This window comes from Macrobrachium rosenbergii, chromosome 51, assembly GCF_040412425.1.
Source record: "Macrobrachium rosenbergii isolate ZJJX-2024 chromosome 51, ASM4041242v1, whole genome shotgun sequence".
NCBI lineage: Eukaryota > Metazoa > Arthropoda > Malacostraca > Decapoda > Palaemonidae > Macrobrachium > Macrobrachium rosenbergii.
Genome location: NC_089791.1, coordinates 7,752,115 through 7,768,763, shown reverse-complemented (window position 1 = coordinate 7,768,763; position 16,649 = coordinate 7,752,115).

Sequence of the window (16,649 nt, the reverse complement as noted above, 5' to 3'; positions counted from 1 at the left end):
AAATTCATGAAAATTGGAACCAAGCCGCTCTATTCAATATGAACACATTTCTGTAAAAACTATGCAGTTTTATAGCAATGCTGAAAAAATGAACTAAGAAACGCGACGAGTTCTTAATCACACCGAAGTGATACTTGGGTAGTCCAGAAGTTGTGTAATGTTTCTCAAGCGAATTGACGTCAACACATGACAAGCGTGTTTTGAATTCATGCGTGTCTTTATAATGCTTCCAAGAATTTTTGCAATACGAAACTTAAGAGTGTTATCCGTGAGTTACATGAAAACACAACGCTTTATTTTGCTCTAATTCCGTTTATTAATCAGAGCTTCATGCATATTTATTTCCTCTCATCAGTCAGGAAATGAAGGTCTCCGGATTTTTAGATTTACTCTTCGGATTATATTTTATGCAAGTTAGAGATTTTTAGATGCGATGATTTGCATAAGTTTTTATGAATATAATTTACAAGTATTCTTTTATTCACTGATGTACGTAAATTTGATTGACAACCAATGTCAAGGCATTGTCATCAGACAGAACGCCACAAAGATGTTACTTCTTCCTCAGGACTCATGATTCTGCTCTCTTAATGAGTCTTCGGTGAAGGTGCAATAAAGATAGATTTGCATTAGTTTTCTGCACAAGAGGTTCATCCTCGGTTCTTGGCTTTTCTCATAAGTTGCTCCCTGTTCCTAAAATAAGGTATACTGGACGTTCATCTCGCCAGCGAAAGGTCCAAAGTTCGATTACCCAGCAAGCTAGAACGCTTTAGGCACGTTTTGTTACATCCGCATCCATAATGAAGGGCACGGGGATAATAGCACCCTCATCCCAAAAAGATTTGCTCAGAACCAGAAGGCTAACACCCTCCGGAGCAGCACACTGAGGGTAATGGAGCACACACACACACACATATATATGAATATATATGTAGAAATATATATATATATATATATATATATATATATATATATATATATATATATAGATATATATATATATATATATATATATATATATATATATATATATATATATATATATATATATATATATATATTTCTGACTCACATCAAGTTCAAACCCAGTTTTTTTCAATTGAAAGACAAGGTCGCTGCTAACTAAACCATACAAGTCATAAAAGAAGTTGGAAGTTGGAACCTAAGTACAACTGTAACTAAGGCTTTACCTGGGCAGACTAACTGCCTCGCATATCAGCAAGTTTTCCTCAACTTCCTGACTCACCAATCACCCAGTTGACACCATTTCATTCGAATTAGCCTGCCCAGGTAAAGCCTTTTGTATTGTGGTATTTAGGTTCCAACTTCTTTTATGACTTGTATGGCTTAGTTGGGGTTCGATCCTAATGTGAGTCAAATTTATTTCTGTTCCACACGTGATTGAGTGTTGATTATTTCTATCATATTTACTCGGAAGGGATAATTCAAATGAAATGGAGTCAATTGGGTCATTGCTGAGTCGGGAAGTTGGGGAAAAACTGCTGGTATGTGAGACAGTTAGCCTGCCCAGGTAAAGCCTTAGGTACAGTTGTACTTAGGTTCCAATTTCTTTTATGACTTTTATAGTTGGCAGTACCCTTGCCCTTCAATTGAAAGATCTGGGTTCGATCCTGATGTGAGTCAGAAAATTATTTCTGTTCCACACGTGATTCTTGATTATTTCTATATACATATACTTATATATACATATATATATATATATATATATATATATATATATATATATATATATATATATATATATATATATATATATATATATATATATATATATATATTGTTACATGGGTCATTTGGCTGTTGAGTTTAATTATTAATTTTAAGAATTTATGTTGCCTTGCTTAACCTAAGACCCACGTAATCCTATCAGTTAAGGCTGAAAGTTACTTAAAAAAAGACAGATAATTTAACATAACTAAGTTAGGTCGCCAGTTGAGACTAGATAACTGAGTATAGTGATTTATTCTGAACAATGAACTAAATCAACAACATTACTCAAACAACTAGTACAACAAAGAAAAATATTAACTGATTGCTTACGGGGGCTAACAACAGCTCCAACTTCATCCCACTTCGGACACAAAATAATTCAACATAAAGGGGTGAATAATGCAACAACTGGGGGCCTCTTGTGACGCATCTATAAACCAATTGCCAGCACGTGAATTGAGGGTCTTAGTATCAAAGATGCTAATTCTTCTCCAAACAAGATGGTGGCTAGGTCCAAGGCATGCACAATTCTGGAAGAGACGTATCCAGATAACATTCCAGTATCAAAAGAACTCTCACTTGTCATAAATTGACTACAAGGGATGAATCTTAGATCAAGAATATTACTTTAACACCATGGAGGATAATTTAGGCAATTCCACTAGGCAACAATAATTGTACTTAATATATTTGACTTCATAAATGGGATACAGTTTTACTAGGATTTGCTTAGTCAGTGACTGTTTAAGAGAAAGAAACTTGAAACACAAAAATGAGAGTTTAAGATGAAGGGAAAGAGAACTGAGAGTAACTGTCACCTTCAGACTTACCGCTGGAATAGATAATGTAGTCATCAATTGCATCAAAAGTCCTTGGTCTGTTGGGATGGCAATTCTTCTCCCAAATTTGAGACTGAGACAAAGGTTAAATGGGCTGCCCAAAACACGTCTGGTTTGGTTGGGCATTACTCTGCATCTCATCTTTGAAGCTTGGGGGAGCTTGGGTCGTCACTGGTCTCGGCTCCTCCCACAAGCCAACTTGGTTTGGGGGCAGGTATCGTCTGTAGAATAACAAAAACTCGCCAGTACAAATGTTGTAGGAAAGTGAGTTTAAGGTACAATCTAGGTGAGGATGGTCCTAGCAAAACCTATCCTGTCTGATATGCCTCTAAGCAAAAATTCCTACCCCTTTTGACGGTTGGGAGTTGGTCACAACAGCTCCTGCTTGCTTGCTTCCCTACATGTATGCCATCTTACTTTAACAAAGAGAGAGCTTTTTTATATTTTGATTAAATCAAGGAAGGGAGGTCAAAGGGCTATTCCAAATATTTATAATAGCTCCCCCCCCTTAAAAAGGCCTTCACTCCCTTTCGGGCATGAAGGTCTGTACTAAGTAAGCTGTTCGCCTCGATTACCTTATTCTTTTCCCCTGAACAGATTTTGCCCTCTTCAATGCAACTAGCTAAGGATCTACCTGACTCTAGAATGGGATATGAGCTTTAGTCACTTACTTTCTACAGACTCCTAACATTACTTAAAGGGCTTATGGATATTTATGGCATAACCTCTGATGATCGTGTATTCAGTCCTAGCCAAATGGTACATACAGTTGTATTTTCATGGCATAACCTGTTAGAACACTGCCGTACCACCAACATAAAGGACAATATTACAAGTATACAATGGTAAACAAAGAAATAATCTGAGTTTTTTAAGTGAATTTTCTTTATATGGAAAATGCTTGCCTCAACTGAAGTATTATGCCATACATGTCATGAGCTCAGTGGCTCTATTCATAGTAGTTATGATTACTGGCTTCACAAGATATACTTATGTGGTTATTGCTGCTCATTGCAAGGTTTAAATGACAAGGTTACTGTTACTACTTACTCAGTCTGGTTTAGGCTATTACTAAGAGATCACGCCAGCTACCTCCTCTGGGCAGGAGCCAGGATCACTCTGAGATGGAAAGGTCACTGTGCCAAGAGGGCACGAGTGCCAGGATGAGCTCATGGCTCTTGCAACTGCTTGGCTCTCTTCCACCCCTTCTTCTTCTTTGGGTTTCTCCAAGGGCTATCTATGTCAGTCCTAGGAAGTGATGAGGTCACCAACTCAGGGGAAAGGCCAGATGGGCTAGCGGGCGCAAAGTCGGGGTAACCCCAGAGGTTACAGGAGGGTGCCCTACTTCAGTTGCTTCGACAACTGGAGCAAGAGCAGTCTCAACCTCTGCACCCAGGAAGGCCAGTTCCTGGTCTCCCAGAGAAGGTGTAACAGTTTGCTCCACCAGGGGTTCATCCTCTGGGTACGGATTTGATGAAGAAGAAGTTTCGGGTGCCAGAGGCTCACAGGTTGCTAAGATTAGTGCTGTGATGGGTCCTGGATCTCCCAGAGGAGGATCCGTCCCATGATCTGGATCTGGCACAGGGTCCAATTCTTGTGGTGGCTCAACTTCCGAGACAGACGGAGCGTGGCACTGGTCAGAGCTCGCAAGTGGCACTGGAAGAGATTGATGGTCAGGCATGCCTGATGAGGGGCCCAGAGTTGCAATACCTCGTGGATAGCTTGAGTTGGGCTGAGACAGAGATTTCTGTCCCAGCTGAAGGTCAAAGCCTCTTGGAGAGTCTTGATTTGGGGCGTCCACTGGGCATTGCTTATTTGGGCAGCCCTCCCAGTTGGTGGAATGGTCTGTCACCTTGCAAGCTGTACAGCGGTACTACTTCCCTTGAGTGTCCTTTCGTGGAGAGGGAGGACCTCGTTGCTGGTTGTCCTTTCATGGAGAGGGAGGACTGGGCCTGGAATTGCTTTGCGTGTGCCCTTTCTGCTGACACTTCGGCAGGCGAAAGGTGGTTCTTCTTCTTTTGGTGGCACGCCATTGAAAGTAGTTGTGCTTTGAGTTGGTGATCCTGCAGTCAGGGCCTCCATTGAGGGGGTAGCGTGGCTGCAAAGTGGCGTTGGGGAAGGGCTTCCCTCAGAGGTGGTGGGGTAGCATGCCCCAAGGTGTCGTGACCTGGAGCTTGACTGTGGGAACAGTTTTGGTGTGGCCCTCTACCCATTTCATCTCCCACTAAGTTTTCTCATCAACTGTGGCACTGACTGGCACTTGGGGCCTGGCAATCAGGTTAATGGCGGCTGCAGTGTCTACTGTGACTGGTAGGGCCACAGGCAGGCTAGGGCCATTAAGGGGTGTCATCGAGATGAACTGGGTATCCAGCCTCTTGGGGTGGAGTATATTCTGTGGCCCGGCCATGCAGAATGAGGTGCTTATTAAGTTGACAAACTTGGTGGCTGGGACATGATTTGGGCAGGCCGGATGTCCAGTACTATAGTGGCCGGCAGGACCACAGGATCTGCAAGAGCCCTTTGTGGGGGCTCTGTTATCTGCGGTGACTGTTGGTGGAGAGGGCTGAGTGGAGTAGAGGAGAGGAGTTCTAGTTGTTGGTAGAAGGCTGCTTATTGTTGCCCAACTTGTAGTCACAATCAGATTTAGTGTGCCCCACCTTCTTACAGTGGGTGCATGTAGGCTTGCTAGGCAGTCCATTCTTTGGGCGAGTCGAGCCTGAAAGGTGCCGGGTGGCACTATGCGCCATTGAGATGTGCTGTGGGACTGGTTGTAGGTTTCCCACAAATCGGTCATATGGCAGGCTTCCATAAGTGTAGTGGGCTTCTTGCCATTAAGATACATGGCAAGGGGCCCAGGGACACACTGGAAAAGATCCTCCAGCATGGTCCGATTGAATAGGTCCTCGAAGGTAGTGCACGACAGGGAGTCGAACCATCTGGTTCCGGACTGGGTCTTGTGACAGGCCCATTCAGTTCAGGACCAGCTGACTTCCTTGGCAAGACCTAGGAACCTCTGTCTCCATTTCTCTGGGGTTATTTCGTAGGCTTTTGTTATGACCTTACAAACTTCTACCATGTTGCCTCGGACTCTTCTCCAGGGAACAGAAGGCTGCCTTAGCTTTTCCTTCCATGTGCTTGGCAAGCACTAAGGCTCTCTCTGTCTCGGTGGTGTTGTAGTTTTCAAAGAATGACTCTATTTCTTCCAACCATGCTTCTGGTTCTTCCTCAGTCCACTTGGGGACTAGGGAATCAATGCCTGAGATTGGAGCATTTGGTGCTGCAGGTGTAGGGTTGGGGGCTTGTTGGATAGCCATAGCTTCAGCTTTTTCCCTTTGAGCCCTCTCCAGCTCAAGCTCCTTTTCTTTGAGAGCTAGCTCGCTTTCACTGAGGGCTAATTCATGCTTTCTTCTCTTCTCCTCTCTTTCATCTTCCAGCCGCCTCTGTTCTTCTTCATACTTCCTCTGTTCTTCAGCATACTTCCTCTGTTCTGTTTCGAACTTCTTCTGTTCTTCAGCATACTTCCTCTGTTCTGCTTCATGCTTCCTCTCTTCCTCTTTTTCCTTTTGCTGTTCTGCTGTTTCTTCCCTCTCTTGCTTGGCCAAGTCATCCAGCTGTTCCTTGATCCACTTGGCAAGTTCTTGTTCCATGAGACTTGCCTCCTTCCCCAGATCCATGAATGCTCTGTTGTGTTCTGTAGCCATGGTTCTGGTAGGTAAGGCCATCTACTTGGGATGACTGGACGTACGAGTACTTTGGAATTCAGGAAGTGTCCCTCAGATTTGGGTGACACTTCAGTGGTATGGCATCTTTTTTAATAAGGTGGCACTGTGGCTGAGTGTGCCGTGCAAAGGTCACTCTGATGGCACTCTGTATCTCTAGGTACAGGTGTATTTTATGTAATCACACAGGACTTTTGTCTTTGGTGCCACTATGATGCCAGTGCATTCCTAGGAATCAACTCTTGTCTGGGAGTATAACTAATTGTACTAAGGGGAAAATGCACTCTGTCCAAGCAGAGAGTAACTAATAATTAGGAGAAAAGGAAGGTAAGAAGAAACAGATAAGTAAGCACTTCAAGTTGTGTCAGTGCCTCAGATTAGTGGCACTGTGGAAGAGAAAAATCAATTTTGGTTGCTTTGGCCCTCTTGGGTGACTAGTTCCTAGTACCAACTGTGCTACTTTCTTTCATCTGGAGGGAGGAAGGCTTTTATGCTTGAGTCTGGATAAAAGACCCCACTCGTGGCAGACAGTTTTCAATAACTGTGGTTAATCTTAACTTATCCTCATCTATCTGTGGGACAGAGGTGTTTCTTAATTGTTTTATTGTAATTAATTATTCCTACATCGGCCCATTCCTTCAATGAAGACAGTGCATGTACACTTCTGAGCTATCTTAAAAGTTTATGTAAATGGATAAAAGAAATGAGAGAAAGAGAAGAGGAAGTATCCAGCAAGCGAAGTTTGCACTGCCTGAGTAAATAAGGAAAATTGTAAATGCACTAGCAGGATTTCTTCCTTTGAAATACTTCATACTTTGGCTATGTTAGGTAATGGGTTGTCTTGCCAATATTAGCGTGCCCTATTACCATTCTCTTATTAATTCTTGATAAAATTCCATAACTTGTGTAGCCTACGGTTAAATTATCCTTAGTTTGCTTTTTTCATATATAATTCCCTGTGAAAGTGTATATTTGTGTAGGAACTTTTGTTACATTTCCTAAAGAAATTATTACCTGACTAAATTATTAACTTTCTTTTACCTGTGGCATCAAATCCTATACCTAGTTTTCCATTTAATTTAAGTATTTTTTTCTAAGATTTGTGAGTATGGTAATGCACAAGACTAAGTAGTTCGCTAAGTCAAGCATATAAGGAAGATGTTATTCATGGCATCACACATAAACAACAACAACCAAGATTTAAGATGGCAGCTACGGGTCGCAGGCAACCCCTTCTTAAGATGGCGGACGGGTCATGTGACCACACACAGTTGATGGCTCAAAACACAACGGCCTTAATGGGAGCAAGTTGTGGGGGACGCCGAATGGCGGAGGAATACACAACCTCCCGCTTCTCTTCGCTATGTTATTACAATACAAAAGAATAAAACACTTGAATTCCTCTTACAAACGAATGAGGCTAATGTGGGAATGCAAGTTTTAACTTACAATACCACAAATGCAAGTTATTTTGCGTTATAAAGACGGAAAAAGAATTTGGTTATGATTTTCTCTTTTTTTCTCTCTCTTTTTCTGCATCGAAATTAAATCCTACAGATGTCGGCCATACTTACTGGTGGGCCCTTCACGATACAAAGGAATGGACACGTGACGTCCTTACTGGCCTGATTTACGTTAATGTAAAAGGCAAATTTTATGAAAATAAACACTGATACAGTTCATTTGTGATATTAATGGAAAAAGAAATTTAATATGATTTCACATGAGGGAAAGTAATTCTCTTCGTGACACTCAATTGGTGGCCAATTGTTCAGAAAATAGAAAGTGGAAAAAGCTCTTGCAAAGAATGCATGGAAAGTGATGGAATAAAAAGTAGATAGAAAATGCAGAACAAAGATTATACAGTCAAAAGAAAATGAAAAATGGAACCTAGAAGAAATGACACTACAAAATATCCAAGCAAAACCTAAAATTTTTATTCATATGCAAAAGATGAATAAAATAAAGTGAAAATAGGCCCTCTAAATTGAAGGGCGATTAACAGAATGAAAAAAGAAATATATAACATATTAGCAGAAAGATATAGAGTGAATTTACACCTAAATTGACAATGAAGATAATGATACAGAAATAAGAGATGAAAATACTGAATACTTATCAGATATAGATATTACAAAGCCGATATTGTGCAGGCTAATGTGAGTAAAAATGGATCAGCAGCAGGACCAGATGGGTATACCATATTGTTAAAGAAAGTAGTTCATTCCAATGCATAAACCGCTAGCAATATTATTAAAGTATAGATACAATTAAGATTTACAGTGAGCATAAATTAGCATATATTCTCCTACTTTCAAAGTGTTCAGAACTAGAGGCAAGTAATTATGGGCCTGTGAGTCTGACATCTCATATTATGAAAGTATATGAAAGGGTAATGAAAAAATGTAATGAAACATTTAATGAAGAAATAGATTGTTCAATATAAGGACAACATGGTTTGTACCGGAAAAGTACACAAACCCAACTGTTAGTCCACCATGAAAACTGTATATAAAAATATGATAAATGAAAAGATACAGATGTAGTTTTACCTAGACTTTGCAAAAGCTTTTGACAAAGTGATCATAATATATTAGAAAAATTAAAAAACATAACATTGTTGACAAAAGTAGGAAGATGGATAAAAGAATTTTTGCAAAATAGAAAACAGATAGTGATTGCAAACGATGAGAAATCGGATGAAGCTAAGGTAATATCCAGTGTACCACAGAATTGCAGGTGTTAGCTACGTACTGTTGTGGATTATGATTGCAGACATAGACAGTAATCTTAAGTTTCTGATGACTAAGTTTGCAGATGACACAGAATAGTAAATTGCTTGTGATGAAGATGAACTCGCTTTACAAAGAGAGACACAAACAAAATATATATAAATGGGCAGAGATAAATGGGATGGTAATTGCTCTGATAAATTTGAATCAGACGCTATGGTGATAAAGTAGGAATACTATATGCATATAAAGGACCTAATAATGAGACAATCATAAAAAAGGAAGCAGTTAAAGACCTTGGTGTGATGCTGAATAGGAATATGTTATGCAATGATCAAATAGCAATACTAATGGCAAAATACAAAGCAAAAATGGGAATGTTGATCAGCACTTCAAAACTAGAAAAGCTGAACACATGATTTATGCTTTATAGAGCAATAAATGCATTAGTCCACTTGAATATTGCAATATAATATGGTACCCACTACCAAAAGGATATTGCACAAATAGAAGTGTACAAATGGTCATTACAGCTAGAATAGAAGAAGTTAGGACCTGACTGCTGGGAAGACTACAATTCTTAAATTTATATAGTCTTGAAGGAGAAGAGAGCGCTACATGGTAATTCAAGCTTGGGAAACAGATGAAGGTGCCGAAAACATCATGGAACTAAAATTATCAAAAAGAGCAAGCAGAGGTAGATTAATGATTGCCAAAAACTATACCAGGAAAATTAAGGAAAGCACACGGGACATTAATCCACCACACCAGCATCAATGTCGCGTCTATTCATTGCGCTACCAGCTCATCTGAGGAACATAACAGGAGTGAGCGTAGATGTGTTTAGAATAAACTCGACAAATATCTAAAGTGCATCCCAGACCATCAAGACTGGAAATTAAATATATACCGGAAGATGCGTGTAACTCTCTGAAGTAGACATCAAGGTGCCTCACACTGGGGACCTGGGAGCAACGAACGAATTAGCCAGGTCTGTGGGTAAGGCCTTCTCTCTAGGGCTGACGCGGTTGCTGCTTTGTAAGAATATCCTATGTACTTGTAAATTGTCAGTCCTATCTTACAAGAGAAGCGCTAGGCACACACCCTCCCAATACTGTCATGCAATAGCTAACTAGTTCAACAGTTTAATGCCATGCATTAATCATTAGCCGGCGAATAGCAAAATATTAAATCTTGACTAGGTAACTTATTACGACATTGACTGGTATGCGGTTGTGGCTCGGTGTTTGAAACACAATAAATGTTTCCTTATTATTGTAAATTGTAACCTATAGCTGCTCTCATTTAATACACACTTTCCTACCTACCCTTCTTATTATTATAACATTGGTATTCTTAATATTAATTACCTTGGTTTGCATCCTTATTTGGGAGAATTTCGCATGAAGTTAATATGATCTGATTTTTTTATCTTTGAATTTATTCATATTTAATCTAATTCCAAGTTCTTTATCCCTGTGAATTAATTAGAGAACGCTACCTCTAATCCCAGAGATTTCGGCAAGGTGTCAACACTGTTATGTGGATCATTCAGCTGATGAGTATAATTGTTAATTTAAAAAATTTGTATTGCCTTGCTTAACCTAAGACCCACGTAATCCTATCAGTTAAGGCTGAAAGTTACCTAAAAAAAGATAGATAATTTAACATAACTAAGGTCGCCAGTTGAGACAAGATTACTGAATATAGTGATTAATTCTGAACACATGAATTAATTCTGAACACATGAACTAAATCAACAATATTACTCAACTAGTTCAACAAAGAAAAATATTAACTGACTAGTTCAACAAAGAAAAATATTAACTGATTTCTTATGGGGGCTAACAACAGCTCCGACTTCCTCCCACTTCGGACATAGTGCAGCAGATTGCTGTAAAAATCGTTCAGATAGTGAAACAAGCATGAAATTTGGCACAAACATTCCTAAGACTACGCTCTCTTAGAAAAGGGCGCTGGCCACCTGAAAATCCAAGATGGCGGCTATTTTTCAAAATGGCCGCCATCTATGTTGAGATTCACTGGTTTGGGAGCATCTATTGGATGGAATATGCCAGTTTTTTTTTTTTTTTAAACCTCGACTTTTAGGTTATGAAAATGTTCCATACCACACATTTTATTGAAAACCCTTACTAAATGAATTGTAACCAAGATGGCGTACAAAATGGTTGCCATAAAAGTTTTTTTTTTCTATCCACAGCGCTAGCAGACAAAGAGACCAACTGTTTTTATTTAATGGTATATTCATGTGATCAGACAGTTTAACTAATATGCTATTTTCAACTGAAATAGTAATGGTATGGTCACATACAACATTGTGTCTAAGACTGTAACCATAAAAGAAAAGAAGAGAAATACGGACTAAACGCAACCAATCTATGTATAGGTCTCTCAACCTACACCTTTGAAAAATTCGAGGATAAGAAGGTAGGCATAGCATGACACGTTGGATGCTCAAGCTAGATTATCTACTGAAGAGAGGGCAATATTTATCTAGACTTCACATTTGCAAGTGCACAGAGCTGTGCAGGGAAGACCCAGCTTGTAGCACTTGCACCTTTCCCGACAGCCTGCTTTGCATCCACATTTGGTAAGCTGTTGGCAACTCTTGGCTAGGGCGAGTTGGTTGTCCAGAGGACTTGCCATGCTTCACCAGACTTTTGCCATCCCCACTCAGCAGGGTTCTCTGGCTGTGGCTGACACTGGGTGGCCTGCCCCACACACAACCAGCCTGGTACGCAGCACGCTTGGTGTGTTGGAGGAGAGCTCCCTGGTTGGTGGAATGGCCTCATATGCCCTTTGTTTTCTGGCAAACATATCAAGTCTAGCCTCATCCACAGTGCCAGCAGTGCTGGATCTTTCATACATAAGTATGACAAACCTCTCCAGGACCTTCAGGTCACTCTCTTCCACTCTGAGAGGGTAGTGACTCAGTTTGGAGAACACAGTGGAGGCCTCTGGAAAGATGTTCCATGTCTGCCAGGCGGTCTTCTTGCCCTTGCTCCGGAAGGCTGACACTGTATCACAGCCTGTGAACGCATGGAAGAAGAGCATGCCATTCACCTTCTCCTGGCCCAGAGAGTTGCACAGGTCATGCACAGCAATCCAGCGCAGGCTCTGGCCTTGGCCAAATGCCACCCATAGCTTCTCTAGCCTAGATTGTGGAGAGTGGAGAAAGCACTGACTGCAACGACAAGAACATCTGTGTCATTTGCTTTAACCGTGATGGTCTTGGCTCCATGTTCTGTGGCATATTTGGCATGGAGAAAGATGCGGGTGTCAGCTTCCTCATGAGAGCACTTTTCCAGTCCCTGAAGACTAGCCTCATGAGTGCTGAGGACAGCAGACCCTTTCGTGGCAATGACAACATTTGTGGCAGACATCTGGGCAACTTTGTCTGCCAGGAACTGGAACAACTCTGTCTTGTTGGCATCGTGTCTTAGGAAATTGCGCCAGTTGGATGGAATTGTGTTCTTGTCTGTCACCTTGCGCCTTCCTCCTTGACCACGTTGGAGCCTGGTCTCAGCTTTGAGGCTGGATGTATTGTATACATCAAATACAAGATGTGATGATGTGTACTTGCTGCTATAGGATTGTATCACAGGCAAGAAGTCGCAAAGTGCATAGCCCTCAAAGGTCTTTCCTTTCTTTGGTGGCAGGCATGGACCAAAGCTGATCCATCTACAATGAGGACATCAGTCTTTGGTTCTTTGTCTTCTAGTGTAACATGACTCTCCAGGACCGAGGTCAGCTGAGACTTCTGACATGTGTACAGCCTACCACCCTCACTAAGGGAAGCTGGGAATGTTTGATTCTCGTGCTGGAAGAATTCCTGCAGATCACATTCACGGCTCTGACAGGATATAAATAGCTTTGAGAAAAGCTGGCAATCCTCCTTCAGAAGTTTCTGCTTTGACTGTTCTACAGGAGCAGCTTCTTGCCTGAAGAAGTCAGTTCTGTTCTTCTTTATCGGCTCATAGAAGGAGACTGCATTGTTTGCCAAAGAGTCTGAAAACTTCTGAAATTTAGTGCGGCCTCTGTCAAGGTGTGTCTGTAGAAGTTCTGCTGAGCTGGGGTGGGCAATGTCTTTGTTGTCAATGGAATACAGATCCTGGCTCTCTTCCTGAAAAGGACTTCCCAAGTGTTGCAAAGCCAATGACAGCTTGCTGACTCTCTCCAAGAATGTCTTCTGCGCATGAGGTGTTTGTTCATGGTGTGTTGTCTGCTCATTAGACTCCTTACTTTGAACCTCTGTTTCGTATGCAGACACCAAGCGGATGATCTCTGGGCCAGCCACCATCCATCTTCTGAGTGCTGACGGATCTTCAGTCAGCCCAATGGCTCCGCCATCAGCCTTTATAAAGGCATTGGTCTGCTCATGAGCTTGGTCAAGAGCCATTGCTGAGAACTGGCGACTGGTCTTGTGCACAACAAAGTTGCCAGCCTTGAACTCCTTGTGCAACTCTGGGTGTGAACTCTCTAGGGGTAAGCATGTCCCTGAGGTGAATAGGCAGCCAACGAGCATAGTTTGTATTATTGTTGGAAAAGAAGTAGGGTATCAGCTCATGCAATGCCTGGCAGTAGAGGACAAAATTGGCCTCACGGAAGGACCTGATCAGTAGGAATATCACAAGTTCCATAGACAACACCATGTGCCAGAAGTGGAACTGTGGACTCTGCTGTCTTCGAAGGTCACACCACTCCTCAAACTCTAATGCCTGCTCATTGTTGTTTGCTTTCTCAGCACAGTAGTCAGTGTATGCTGTCCTCAGGAGTTTGTACAAACTAGAGGCTGTAACCTGGTGCATCTGCCGTGTACTGGTTACACTTGCAGCTGACAGGAAGGATTCTGCAGTTCCAGATGAAGCAACTCCTGCCTCCACCAGAGCTCCTGTCCAACCACTGCCATGAAGAAGAGTACCAAGAGATGTCATTGCTGCCATCTCAATGTGCAGACCACCAAACATTACCAGATACTTGTCTTCGCCATACTGATCAGGCCACTGCCACTGCACCTGCTTTGCTACGGCATAGATTGGCTGATCAGCTGTGATTATGGGTATCTGGCCAGGGTTCAGAAAATCAGTGACATCCTGCACTTTCTGCATCACGTGTTTGATTGTAGCAACAGAATGAGCCTGATCACGCAGGAGAGGAAGCAATGAAGTTATGGTTACTTCAAATTCTGGGCTTCTCTTCATTGAAGCGTGATGAGCTGACCACGTCAGATTCACTGCATCATCTATTTCCTGGGTGACTATGACCTTGTCTAGCCACTGATACTCCAGTGCAAGCTGTGGCCCCAAGATATCTGTGGGTGGCTTTGGTATTGCAGTGTTTGGTGGCACAGGGTTCTTTGTTTGAAAGGAAGCTGGTGAGATGTTTGTGAATGTGTCCGGCAATTCAGGCACCGACCTCACTTTCTCAGGTGCAAACTTTAGTTGCTGTCTTTCCTGTCCAGTGTTCTCCTTGGTGGGGTGCTGAAATATGGAGATGCTAGTTCCATGGAAGGAGGTAGTGGCAGTAGTTGCAGATGGGTTGTGGTCGATGTTGTCCATCACTGCAGTGGTGAACAACCCTTTTCGCAGTACTGGGGACAGACCACACCCTCCTCCACATATTTGCTAACTGTGGCATCTCCTAACTGTGCAGAGACCTCCAGTACTCTGTCATAAGAGATACTGAGGCCATACTGATGTAGCATTTCAACCAGGTTTCTCTTCCTGGTTTTGGCATAGACTGAGAGTCCCATGTAGACTGGGAATGGTGTTTCTCTGTCTTTGGAGTGTCTATGAGTTGTTGCTCCCTCTTTGTATCGGGAGTAGCAGTTGAACTGCATGAGCTGTGCAATGGCCTGGTCTGACTTTGATGCTCCAAATCGTAACTGTGACTTGATGTCAGCCCCATGCTCAACCATCCCTACAAACTGGAGCAGGAGAGGAGGCACAGAATTTCGTACACAAGCCTCAGAAAATGTGCCATCAAACCGTGACTGATGATCAAGTATAGACTTTCTGAGAATATTTGCTGCTTTAGCAATGATAACTGCCTCTGAAAGATCAGATGATTGAGCAAGTGCTTTTCCCACATCCTTTTGAAATGCAAGTAATACATCTCTGCCAGATTTATGAGCCTCAAGTTCTGGAATTTCTGCCAGAAGTTTGTCTTTGAGTCTCGTGGAATTTACACTTGGTGACTCTACACCTAATTGTTCCAGACGTTGTTGGTAGAGGTGGCAAATATCTGCCAGCCGAAATGTGACTGGATCATCTGAACAAAGGTTGTTTTCAACAATGTATGTCATCAGTTCTGACAGAACTAGTGGATACACATCTGATTCTGACTCAGTGCTACCTTGGTCTTTCTCAAGGCTCCTCAGGTAGGACCTTTTTCTGTTGTAGAGGGCACAAAGACAGGCATGGTGATACTTAAACTCCTGTGCAATGACATCCCCACCAGTCAACTTAGCAAGGAGCTTGCCATCACTAAGTATCTCTGCACATTCACGCAATTTCAAGTCAAGGCCCTTAGTACTAGCCTGTCTGAGATCAGATGCAGGTGCCACTTTCTCACAGAAAATGCAAACTTCATTGTCATGACTGGTTCGGCGCAGTTTTGCACGACTAGTCTCAGTGTTGCTGGTCTGGTCATTGGATTGTCGCTTGCTTGCACGGTCCAGTTTAGTGTTGTTAAACAACAAGCGACAGTTCACATGGTATTTTGCTGCATTTTTCCTGAGAGTGGCCTCTATGCCATCACCTTCATCCAGCCTTGCTGGATCCATTATCAGTGGCATTTCATTAATTTCACTGAACATGGGAATGTTCCTTGCCAGCATTGTGTACCCATCATGGTCTAGGACATGATGACTTGGAGGTGATGTCAAGTGCTCACCTCTTTTGTCCTTCTGACAAAGACAACACAACCCAGTTTGTTTTTCTACTGCTCAATATTGGATTGGCATCACATTCTGCCATGATTTCACTTTTGATTAAGGCCGAGGGTTATCCTTTTACCACCTTAAACAAAGCACACATTCCTGTATGGGATTCAACTAGGTTCGGTCTCCCTACACCTAGCCCGATCATTCATCCAGTGCCATTTAAGTCCCGTGTGATCTGTACACCATCCGGTAAGTACATGAACCATCATGTACAGCCCCATACCCTTGGCTCGGCTCTCCGCGCTGGCACATCCTGTCTATTCAGGTGCGGCTATCTAACTATAGCTGGTCTGGGGCTGTTAGAAAGCATTTGGGACACTAAACTAAACTATACTACAACTACTAGTCTAAGACTACAGGATTAGTAAAGCTGGATTAGCTGGCACTGAACCCCATGGTGAGTTACACAGCAGTGATGTCACCAGTGTGCCCTGGTTGTGTGCAGACATACACTCTTTTACATTTATTAATTTTCCTTCAAAATTGATGAGTTATTCGAAAGAGATGGCCTCATTAGGATCTAAAACCACAGAAACCATGCTTAAAACGATAATTGTTGAACGGGCATTATTTCTCATTATAATTATTGTTTCTACCTTTTCTTGGCAGCCATATAGCCCCATATTTAAAGGTAAACTGTACTGGGAAGCTACAGAAACATAAT